Here is a 12,737-nt window from a genome sequence, read left to right as displayed (position 1 = left end):
GGCTCCGACAAAGCCGGAACCGCACCCATAGGACCGCTGTAATAGCGGACAATAGGGTGCGACTTGGCCTACAGTTTTACAAGTCGCAGGCCAAGTTGCACCTGACGTGACCGGGGTGTAAGGGGCATGCCAGCGTGTGCGTTCTCGTAGCGCACCTCTAGGACAGACCACTCGTTTCAATAGGCTTCCCTAGGTGGATAGATGGCGCAGGCACCATTTTTAAAACCACAGAGATACATCAATCAATCAAAGTGAGTTGAAAATAATATAGCAAAAAAACAAAACCAATGGACTAAAATGGCTCTTTAATAATTACCAGGAAATCCAAATCCAAAATAGCCGCCTAGCAGAGGATGGTTTGGATCCAACCACCTCTGCTTTATGGGCCCAGCAAGGCATGGTGGGCGTGGCCTGCCTGCCTTCCCACAATGCCTCCTGGCAGAGCTGCTCACTTGCATGCGGTGTCCTGCTTAACAATAGCCTGTGTGCTCCTCATTTTCTTCAGTAAAATCAACTTTTCAACTGACAGACATTATTGATCACATTGATTATGATTATACAAAAAGCATTCTTAGAATTCATAAACATAGTTTGGCAGAAATAGCGCAGAACACCGACATTCAACGCTCTCCATAAGCTGATCTTCTGACCTCTTTGACGGCTTATATACCCCTCGGGCTCTCCCATTGCTTTGCCCCCCGCATCGGCGGGTGGGCAGGATTACAATCGTGGAACGATACAGAGAAAATTAGCAAGCCCCTGCGTAAGGTTGACATGCTAACCCATGAAGCGGTCCCAAATTTTTTCCTCAAACAGCCTTCCTTCAATTCAATGCTTTGGATTTCTTGCTTTCTTTCTTTCTTTTTTTTTTTTTTTACTCTTAGCATCAACTATTTTAAAAAATAAAAATTACAAGCTGCGGCTTACGGTTAGAGCGCAACTGAAAGCTGCACGTGCCCTAGCGGCTTCTCCCACCAACCTTCTCTGAAGAAGAGCAGCACGCCTATGGGCATCCCACTGCCCCGTTAGTCTATGGGGGCGCTCCATTCTCTCACTCCTTCTCTTGGCTCCCCTTTCTTTCCCAATGCCTTTCTATACGGCCAGCTCTGGGAAAGCTCCCCCGGCACTCAAGGTGAGGATGCCAAAGTGCGCCCCTCCCCCGAGCCCCTTCATTCGGGAAAACAAAAAGGCAGCAAATGCCATAAGCGCTCTCTTACACCCTGAGCCCCCGCTCACATCAAAACCAATTTCAAAATTGGGTGACCTGCTGACACCAATGCCTATGCAAATCGCACCAAAAGCTCTGCTGCGTGCACTACTTTAGAAGTCGGCGCGGCTCCGACAAAGCCGGAACCGCACCCGTACGACCGCTCTAATAGCGGACAATAGGGTGCGACTTGGCCTACAGTTTTACAAGTCGCAGGCCAAGTTGCACCTGACGTGACCGGGGTGTAAGGGGCATGCCAGCGTGTGCGTTCTCATAGCGCACGTCTAGGACAGACCACTCGTTTCAATAGGCTTCCCTAGGTGAATAGATCGATTTTAAAACCACAGAGATACATAAATCAATCAAAGTGAGTTGAAAATAATATAGCAAAAAAACAAAACCAATGTACCTCGGACACGGCCGATGACAGATCTGAGTACCGGCCCCGTTGCTGGTACCATGTGACCTGCTGTGACCAATCACAGCAGGTCACATGACAGTTGTACACCATGGATGGCTTCATGCATGCCATCCATTGTCTACTAGTGTCTAGCTGTGAATCGTCACAGCGATCACATGCACATGTCATGTGATGAGCCGTGGCCAGATCACAGCTGAGCACAAAAAAAAAAAAAAAAAAAAAAACAAACCCCTGAATGAATCGATGTCATTCAGGTAAATGCTTGCTTATAGCAAAGGAAGTCTTTGCTATAAGCAAATTGTGTAAGAAAAGAAAAAAAAAAAACTGATCACTTCCCCAAAGTAGTACAATGTTACTGTGGTAACATTGTACTACTTTGGTCATAGGGAAATATGAAAAGAAAATCTTGAAGAAAAAGAAAAAAAATGTAATAAAAAATGAACAATAATAAAAAAAAAAGTAAAAAAAATGATTTTTTTTTTTCCCCCATACTGTCACCAGTCAGTGTCCCTGATCACCGCTATGCCAGTGATAGGATGACGCTGTACTGCACTGGTGACAGTATGTAAAAAAAAATAATTGTGACAATCATTTTTTTCATTTTCTGAAAAATTCGGACAAAAAAAATACAACTTCAAAAAACTCGCCATGCCTCTTATGAAATCCGTCGTACTGTCTACTTTACAAAAAGGGGTCATTTGGGGAATATCTGTACTGTTCTGACATTCTTGGGCCTCAAGAAATTAGATTGGCTGTCACTACTTCAGGATTGATCAATATTCAGACCTATACCAGAGTTTGTGAACTCTATCACTTTCCTACAAACTAAAAAATACATCCTAATTTGGGTTATTTTCACCAAAGACATGTAGCAGAATACATCTCGGCCTAAATTTATGAAGAACCATTACGGATTTGCGAACTTTTATAACAGAAACAAAGAAAACCGTGTTTTGTTTTTAAATTTTCGGTCTTTTTTGGTTAATTTAGCCAAAAATAAAAACCCCAGCGGTGATTAAATACCACCAAAAGAAAGCTCTAGTTGTGTGAAGAAAACGATGAAATGTTTGTTTGGGTACAATGTTGTATGACCGAGCGAATTGTCATTGAAATTGTGAGAGCGCTGAAACCTGAAAAATGGCCTGGGCAGGAAGGGGGTAAAAGTGCCCGGCATGGAAATGGTTCATCGATACGAGAAAATCAAAAAGAGCCGCCTAGCGGAGGATGGTTTCCATCCAACGACCTCTGGGCCAGCTCTGGGAAAGGTCCCCTGGCACTCAAGGTGAGGATGCCAAAAGTGCGCCCCTCCCCCGAGCTCCTTCATTCGGGAAAACAAAAAGGGAACCAGGGAACAAATGCCATAAGCGCTCGCTTACACCCTGAGCCCCCGCTCACACCCAAAACCATTTCAAAATCGGGCGACCTGCTGACACCAATGCCTATGCAAACCGCACCAAAAGCTCTGCTGCGTGCACTACTTTAGAGGTCGGCGCGGCTCCGACAAAGCCGGAACCGCACCCATAGGACCGCTGTAATAGCGGACAATAGGGTGCGACTTGGCCTACAGTTTTGCAAGTCGCAGGCCAAGTTGCACCTGACGTGACCGGGGTGTAAGGGGCATGCCAGCGTGTGCGTTCTCGTAGCGCACGTCTAGGACAGACCACTCGTTTCAATAGGCTTCCCTAGGTGAATAGATCGATTTTAAAACCACAGAGATACATAAATCAATCAAAGTGAGTTGAAAATAATATAGCAAAAAAACAAAACCAATGTACCTCGGACACGGCCGATGACAGATCTGAGTACCGGCCCCGTTGCTGGTACCATGTGACCTGCTGTGACCAATCACAGCAGGTCACATGACAGTTGTACACCATGGATGGCTTCATGCATGCCATCCATTGTCTACTAGTGTCTAGCTGTGAATCGTCACAGCGATCACATGCACATGTCATGTGATGAGCCGTGGCCAGATCACAGCTGAGCACAAAAAAAAAAAAACAAAAAAAAAACAAACCCCTGAATGAATCGATGTCATTCAGGTAAATGCTTGCTTATAGCAAAGGAAGTCTTTGCTATAAGCAAATTGTGTAAGAAAAGAAAAAAAAAAAACTGATCACTTCCCCAAAGTAGTACAATGTTACTGTGGTAACATTGTACTACTTTGGTCATAGGGAAATATGAAAAGAAAATCTTGAAGAAAAAGAAAAAAAATGTAATAAAAAATGAATAATAATAAAAAAAAAGTAAAAAAAATGATTTTTTTTTTTTTTTTTTTTCTTCCATACTGTCACCAGTCAGTGTCCCTGATCACCGCTATGCCAGTGATAGGATGACGCTGTACTGCACTGGTGACAGTATGTAAAAAAAAATAATTGTGACAATCATTTTTTTCATTTTCTGAAAAATTCGGACAAAAAAAATACAACTTCAAAAAACTCGCCATGCCTCTTATGAAATCCGTCGTACTGTCTACTTTACAAAAAGGGGTCATTTGGGGAATATCTGTACTGTTCTGACATTCTTGGGCCTCAAGAAATTAGATTGGCTGTCACTACTTCAGGATTGATCAATATTCAGACCTATACCAGAGTTTGTGAACTCTATCACTTTCCTACAAACTAAAAAATACATCCTAATTTGGGTTATTTTCACCAAAGACATGTAGCAGAATACATCTCGGCCTAAATTTATGAAGAACCATTACGGATTTGCGAACTTTTATAACAGAAACAAAGAAAACCGTGTTTTGTTTTTAAATTTTCGGTCTTTTTTGGTTAATTTAGCCAAAAATAAAAACCCCAGCGGTGATTAAATACCACCAAAAGAAAGCTCTAGTTGTGTGAAGAAAACGATGAAATGTTTGTTTGGGTACAATGTTGTATGACCGAGCGAATTGTCATTGAAATTGTGAGAGCGCTGAAACCTGAAAAATGGCCTGGGCAGGAAGGGGGTAAAAGTGCCCGGCATGGAAATGGTTCATCGATACGAGAAAATCAAAAAGAGCCGCCTAGCGGAGGATGGTTTCCATCCAACGACCTCTGGGCCAGCTCTGGGAAAGGTCCCCTGGCACTCAAGGTGAGGATGCCAAAAGTGCGCCCCTCCCCCGAGCTCCTTTATTCGGGAAAACAAAAAGGGAACCAGGGAACAAATGCCATAAGCGCTCGCTTACACCCTGAGCCCCCGCTCACACCCAAAACCATTTCAAAATCGGGCGACCTGCTGACACCAATGCCTATGCAAACCGCACCAAAAGCTCTGCTGCGTGCACTACTTTAGAGGTCGGCGCGGCTCCGACAAAGCCGGAACCGCACCCATAGGACCGCTGTAATAGCGGACAATAGGGTGCGACTTGGCCTACAGTTTTACAAGTCGCAGGCCAAGTTGCACCTGACGTGACCGGGGTGTAAGGGGCATGCCAGCGTGTGCGTTCTCGTAGCGCACCTCTAGGACAGACCACTCGTTTCAATAGGCTTCCCTAGGTGGATAGATGGCGCAGGCACCATTTTTAAAACCACAGAGATACATCAATCAATCAAAGTGAGTTGAAAATAATATAGCAAAAAAACAAAACCAATGGACTAAAATGGCTCTTTAATAATTACCAGGAAATCCAAATCCAAAATAGCCGCCTAGCAGAGGATGGTTTGGATCCAACCACCTCTGCTTTATGGGCCCAGCAAGGCATGGTGGGCGTGGCCTGCCTGCCTTCCCACAATGCCTCCTGGCAGAGCTGCTCACTTGCATGCGGTGTCCTGCTTAACAATAGCCTGTGTGCTCCTCATTTTCTTCAGTAAAATCAACTTTTCAACTGACAGACATTATTGATCACATTGATTATGATTATACAAAAAGCATTCTTAGAATTCATAAACATAGTTTGGCAGAAATAGCGCAGAACACCGACATTCAACGCTCTCCATAAGCTGATCTTCTGACCTCTTTGAAGGCTTATATACCCCTCGGGCTCTCCCATTGCTTTGCCCCCCGCATCGGCGGGTGGGCAGGATTACAATCGTGGAACGATACAGAGAAAATTAGCAAGCCCCTGCGTAAGGTTGACATGCTAACCCATGAAGCGGTCCCAAATTTTTTCCTCAAACAACCTTCCTTCAATTCAATGCTTTGGATTTCTTGCTTTCTTTCTTTCTTTTTTTTTTTTTTTACTCTTAGCATCAACTATTTTAAAAAATAAAAATTACAAGCTGCGGCTTACGGTTAGAGCGCAACTGAAAGCTGCACGTGCCCTAGCGGCTTCTCCCACCAACCTTCTCTGAAGAAGAGCAGCACGCCTATGGGCATCCCACTGCCCCGTTAGTCTATGGGGGCGCTCCATTCTCTCACTCCTTCTCTTGGCTCCCCTTTCTTTCCCAATGCCTTTCTATACGGCCAGCTCTGGGAAAGCTCCCCCGGCACTCAAGGTGAGGATGCCAAAGTGCGCCCCTCCCCCGAGCCCCTTCATTCGGGAAAACAAAAAGGCAGCAAATGCCATAAGCGCTCTCTTACACCCTGAGCCCCCGCTCACATCAAAACCAATTTCAAAATTGGGTGACCTGCTGACACCAATGCCTATGCAAATCGCACCAAAAGCTCTGCTGCGTGCACTACTTTAGAAGTCGGCGCGGCTCCGACAAAGCCGGAACCGCACCCGTACGACCGCTCTAATAGCGGACAATAGGGTGCGACTTGGCCTACAGTTTTACAAGTCGCAGGCCAAGTTGCACCTGACGTGACCGGGGTGTAAGGGGCATGCCAGCGTGTGCGTTCTCATAGCGCACGTCTAGGACAGACCACTCGTTTCAATAGGCTTCCCTAGGTGAATAGATCGATTTTAAAACCACAGAGATACATAAATCAATCAAAGTGAGTTGAAAATAATATAGCAAAAAAACAAAACCAATGTACCTCGGACACGGCCGATGACAGATCTGAGTACCGGCCCCGTTGCTGGTACCATGTGACCTGCTGTGACCAATCACAGCAGGTCACATGACAGTTGTACACCATGGATGGCTTCATGCATGCCATCCATTGTCTACTAGTGTCTAGCTGTGAATCGTCACAGCGATCACATGCACATGTCATGTGATGAGCCGTGGCCAGATCACAGCTGAGCACAAAAAAAAAAAAAAAAAAAAACAAACCCCTGAATGAATCGATGTCATTCAGGTAAATGCTTGCTTATAGCAAAGGAAGTCTTTGCTATAAGCAAATTGTGTAAGAAAAGAAAAAAAAAAAACTGATCACTTCCCCAAAGTAGTACAATGTTACTGTGGTAACATTGTACTACTTTGGTCATAGGGAAATATGAAAAGAAAATCTTGAAGAAAAAGAAAAAAAATGTAATAAAAAATGAACAATAATAAAAAAAAAAGTAAAAAAAATGATTTTTTTTTTTTTTTTTTTTTCCCCCATACTGTCACCAGTCAGTGTCCCTGATCACCGCTATGCCAGTGATAGGATGACGCTGTACTGCACTGGTGACAGTATGTAAAAAAAAATAATTGTGACAATCATTTTTTTCATTTTCTGAAAAATTCGGACAAAAAAAATACAACTTCAAAAAACTCGCCATGCCTCTTATGAAATCCGTCGTACTGTCTACTTTACAAAAAGGGGTCATTTGGGGAATATCTGTACTGTTCTGACATTCTTGGGCCTCAAGAAATTAGATTGGCTGTCACTACTTCAGGATTGATCAATATTCAGACCTATACCAGAGTTTGTGAACTCTATCACTTTCCTACAAACTAAAAAATACATCCTAATTTGGGTTATTTTCACCAAAGACATGTAGCAGAATACATCTCGGCCTAAATTTATGAAGAACCATTACGGATTTGCGAACTTTTATAACAGAAACAAAGAAAACCGTGTTTTGTTTTTAAATTTTCGGTCTTTTTTGGTTAATTTAGCCAAAAATAAAAACCCCAGCGGTGATTAAATACCACCAAAAGAAAGCTCTAGTTGTGTGAAGAAAACGATGAAATGTTTGTTTGGGTACAATGTTGTATGACCGAGCGAATTGTCATTGAAATTGTGAGAGCGCTGAAACCTGAAAAATGGCCTGGGCAGGAAGGGGGTAAAAGTGCCCGGCATGGAAATGGTTCATCGATACGAGAAAATCAAAAAGAGCCGCCTAGCGGAGGATGGTTTCCATCCAACGACCTCTGGGCCAGCTCTGGGAAAGGTCCCCTGGCACTCAAGGTGAGGATGCCAAAAGTGCGCCCCTCCCCCGAGCTCCTTCATTCGGGAAAACAAAAAGGGAACCAGGGAACAAATGCCATAAGCGCTCGCTTACACCCTGAGCCCCCGCTCACACCCAAAACCATTTCAAAATCGGGCGACCTGCTGACACCAATGCCTATGCAAACCGCACCAAAAGCTCTGCTGCGTGCACTACTTTAGAGGTCGGCGCGGCTCCGACAAAGCCGGAACCGCACCCATAGGACCGCTGTAATAGCGGACAATAGGGTGCGACTTGGCCTACAGTTTTACAAGTCGCAGGCCAAGTTGCACCTGACGTGACCGGGGTGTAAGGGGCATGCCAGCGTGTGCGTTCTCGTAGCGCACGTCTAGGACAGACCACTCGTTTCAATAGGCTTCCCTAGGTGAATAGATCGATTTTAAAACCACAGAGATACATAAATCAATCAAAGTGAGTTGAAAATAATATAGCAAAAAAACAAAACCAATGTACCTCGGACACGGCCGATGACAGATCTGAGTACCGGCCCCGTTGCTGGTACCATGTGACCTGCTGTGACCAATCACAGCAGGTCACATGACAGTTGTACACCATGGATGGCTTCATGCATGCCATCCATTGTCTACTAGTGTCTAGCTGTGAATCGTCACAGCGATCACATGCACATGTCATGTGATGAGCCGTGGCCAGATCACAGCTGAGCACAAAAAAAAAAAAACAAAAAAAAAACAAACCCCTGAATGAATCGATGTCATTCAGGTAAATGCTTGCTTATAGCAAAGGAAGTCTTTGCTATAAGCAAATTGTGTAAGAAAAGAAAAAAAAAAAACTGATCACTTCCCCAAAGTAGTACAATGTTACTGTGGTAACATTGTACTACTTTGGTCATAGGGAAATATGAAAAGAAATCTTGAAGAAAAAGAAAAAAAATTTAATAAAAAATGAATAATAATAAAAAAAAAGTAAAAAAAATGATTTTTTTTTTTTTTTTTTTTCTTCCATACTGTCACCAGTCAGTGTCCCTGATCACCGCTATGCCAGTGATAGGATGACGCTGTACTGCACTGGTGACAGTATGTAAAAAAAAATAATTGTGACAATCATTTTTTTCATTTTCTGAAAAATTCGGACAAAAAAAATACAACTTCAAAAAACTCGCCATGCCTCTTATGAAATCCGTCGTACTGTCTACTTTACAAAAAGGGGTAATTTGGGGAATATCTGTACTGTTCTGACATTCTTGGGCCTCAAGAAATTAGATTGGCTGTCACTACTTCAGGATTGATCAATATTCAGACCTATACCAGAGTTTGTGAACTCTATCACTTTCCTACAAACTAAAAAATACATCCTAATTTGGGTTATTTTCACCAAAGACATGTAGCAGAATACATCTCGGCCTAAATTTATGAAGAACCATTACGGATTTGCGAACTTTTATAACAGAAACAAAGAAAACCGTGTTTTGTTTTTAAATTTTCGGTCTTTTTTGGTTAATTTAGCCAAAAATAAAAACCCCAGCGGTGATTAAATACCACCAAAAGAAAGCTCTAGTTGTGTGAAGAAAACGATGAAATGTTTGTTTGGGTACAATGTTGTATGACCGAGCGAATTGTCATTGAAATTGTGAGAGCGCTGAAACCTGAAAAATGGCCTGGGCAGGAAGGGGGTAAAAGTGCCCGGCATGGAAATGGTTCATCGATACGAGAAAATCAAAAAGAGCCGCCTAGCGGAGGATGGTTTCCATCCAACGACCTCTGGGCCAGCTCTGGGAAAGGTCCCCTGGCACTCAAGGTGAGGATGCCAAAAGTGCGCCCCTCCCCCGAGCTCCTTCATTCGGGAAAACAAAAAGGGAACCAGGGAACAAATGCCATAAGCGCTCGCTTACACCCTGAGCCCCCGCTCACACCCAAAACCATTTCAAAATCGGGCGACCTGCTGACACCAATGCCTATGCAAACCGCACCAAAAGCTCTGCTGCGTGCACTACTTTAGAGGTCGGCGCGGCTCCGACAAAGCCGGAACCGCACACATAGGACCGCTGTAATAGCGGACAATAGGGTGCGACTTGGCCTACAGTTTTGCAAGTCGCAGGCCAAGTTGCACCTGACGTGACCGGGGTGTAAGGGGCATGCCAGCGTGTGCGTTCTCGTAGCGCACGTCTAGGACAGACCACTCGTTTCAATAGGCTTCCCTAGGTGAATAGATCGATTTTAAAACCACAGAGATACATAAATCAATCAAAGTGAGTTGAAAATAATATAGCAAAAAAACAAAACCAATGTACCTCGGACACGGCCGATGACAGATCTGAGTACCGGCCCCGTTGCTGGTACCATGTGACCTGCTGTGACCAATCACAGCAGGTCACATGACAGTTGTACACCATGGATGGCTTCATGCATGCCATCCATTGTCTACTAGTGTCTAGCTGTGAATCGTCACAGCGATCACATGCACATGTCATGTGATGAGCCGTGGCCAGATCACAGCTGAGCACAAAAAAACAAAAAAAAAACAAACCCCTGAATGAATCGATGTCATTCAGGTAAATGCTTGCTTATAGCAAAGGAAGTCTTTGCTATAAGCAAATTGTGTAAGAAAAGAAAAAAAAAAAACTGATCACTTCCCCAAAGTAGTACAATGTTACTGTGGTAACATTGTACTACTTTGGTCATAGGGAAATATGAAAAGAAAATCTTGAAGAAAAAGAAAAAAAATGTAATAAAAAATGAACAATAATAAAAAAAAAAGTAAAAAAAATGATTTTTTTTTTTTTTTTTTTTCCCCCATACTGTCACCAGTCAGTGTCCCTGATCACCGCTATGCCAGTGATAGGATGACGCTGTACTGCACTGGTGACAGTATGTAAAAAAAAATAATTGTGACAATCATTTTTTTCATTTTCTGAAAAATTCGGACAAAAAAAATACAACTTCAAAAAACTCGCCATGCCTCTTATGAAATCCGTCGTACTGTCTACTTTACAAAAAGGGGTCATTTGGGGAATATCTGTACTGTTCTGACATTCTTGGGCCTCAAGAAATTAGATTGGCTGTCACTACTTCAGGATTGATCAATATTCAGACCTATACCAGAGTTTGTGAACTCTATCACTTTCCTACAAACTAAAAAATACATCCTAATTTGGGTTATTTTCACCAAAGACATGTAGCAGAATACATCTCGGCCTAAATTTATGAAGAACCATTACGGATTTGCGAACTTTTATAACAGAAACAAAGAAAACCGTGTTTTGTTTTTAAATTTTCGGTCTTTTTTGGTTAATTTAGCCAAAAATAAAAACCCCAGCGGTGATTAAATACCACCAAAAGAAAGCTCTAGTTGTGTGAAGAAAACGATGAAATGTTTGTTTGGGTACAATGTTGTATGACCGAGCGAATTGTCATTGAAATTGTGAGAGCGCTGAAACCTGAAAAATGGCCTGGGCAGGAAGGGGGTAAAAGTGCCCGGCATGGAAATGGTTCATCGATACGAGAAAATCAAAAAGAGCCGCCTAGCGGAGGATGGTTTCCATCCAACGACCTCTGGGCCAGCTCTGGGAAAGGTCCCCTGGCACTCAAGGTGAGGATGCCAAAAGTGCGCCCCTCCCCCGAGCTCCTTCATTCGGGAAAACAAAAAGGGAACCAGGGAACAAATGCCATAAGCGCTCGCTTACACCCTGAGCCCCCGCTCACACCCAAAACCATTTCAAAATCGGGCGACCTGCTGACACCAATGCCTATGCAAACCGCACCAAAAGCTCTGCTGCGTGCACTACTTTAGAGGTCGGCGCGGCTCCGACAAAGCCGGAACCGCACCCATAGGACCGCTGTAATAGCGGACAATAGGGTGCGACTTGGCCTACAGTTTTGCAAGTCGCAGGCCAAGTTGCACCTGACGTGACCGGGGTGTAAGGGGCATGCCAGCGTGTGCGTTCTCGTAGCGCACGTCTAGGACAGACCACTCGTTTCAATAGGCTTCCCTAGGTGAATAGATCGATTTTAAAACCACAGAGATACATAAATCAATCAAAGTGAGTTGAAAATAATATAGCAAAAAAACAAAACCAATGTACCTCGGACACGGCCGATGACAGATCTGAGTACCGGCCCCGTTGCTGGTACCATGTGACCTGCTGTGACCAATCACAGCAGGTCACATGACAGTTGTACACCATGGATGGCTTCATGCATGCCATCCATTGTCTACTAGTGTCTAGCTGTGAATCGTCACAGCGATCACATGCACATGTCATGTGATGAGCCGTGGCCAGATCACAGCTGAGCACAAAAAAAAAAAAACAAAAAAAAAACAAACCCCTGAATGAATCGATGTCATTCAGGTAAATGCTTGCTTATAGCAAAGGAAGTCTTTGCTATAAGCAAATTGTGTAAGAAAAGAAAAAAAAAAAACTGATCACTTCCCCAAAGTAGTACAATGTTACTGTGGTAACATTGTACTACTTTGGTCATAGGGAAATATGAAAAGAAAATCTTGAAGAAAAAGAAAAAAAATGTAATAAAAAATGAATAATAATAAAAAAAAAGTAAAAAAAATGATTTTTTTTTTTTTTTTTTTTCTTCCATACTGTCACCAGTCAGTGTCCCTGATCACCGCTATGCCAGTGATAGGATGACGCTGTACTGCACTGGTGACAGTATGTAAAAAAAAATAATTGTGACAATCATTTTTTTCATTTTCTGAAAAATTCGGACAAAAAAAATACAACTTCAAAAAACTCGCCATGCCTCTTATGAAATCCGTCGTACTGTCTACTTTACAAAAAGGGGTCATTTGGGGAATATCTGTACTGTTCTGACATTCTTGGGCCTCAAGAAATTAGATTGGCTGTCACTACTTCAGGATTGATCAATATTCAGACCTATACCAGAGTTTGT

At 43.2% G+C, this 12,737-nt stretch overlaps 1 protein-coding gene and 2 non-coding genes across 4 annotated transcripts in view; 2 read left to right on the top strand and 1 right to left on the bottom strand.

The window, feature by feature from the left end:
* The window catches only part of TASP1 (taspase 1), a 663,695-nt gene that overhangs the window by 610,846 nt on the left and 40,112 nt on the right, over positions 1–12,737 (bottom strand). The window lies entirely within an intron of this gene.
* Positions 693–804, top strand: LOC149451291 (U6 spliceosomal RNA). The gene has a single exon (XR_016315048.1). It is a non-coding gene; the product is annotated as a U6 spliceosomal RNA (small nuclear RNA).
* Positions 5,610–5,721, top strand: LOC149451290 (U6 spliceosomal RNA). Its single transcript, XR_016315114.1, has one exon. It is a non-coding gene; the product is annotated as a U6 spliceosomal RNA (small nuclear RNA).

This window comes from Staurois parvus, unplaced genomic scaffold (assembly GCF_062004578.1).
Source record: "Staurois parvus isolate SC_StPar_1 unplaced genomic scaffold, SC_StPar_1.0 ptg000543l, whole genome shotgun sequence".
In the NCBI taxonomy this organism is placed as follows: domain Eukaryota; kingdom Metazoa; phylum Chordata; class Amphibia; order Anura; family Ranidae; genus Staurois; species Staurois parvus.
This window is presented reverse-complemented; position numbering and strand designations above follow the sequence as displayed.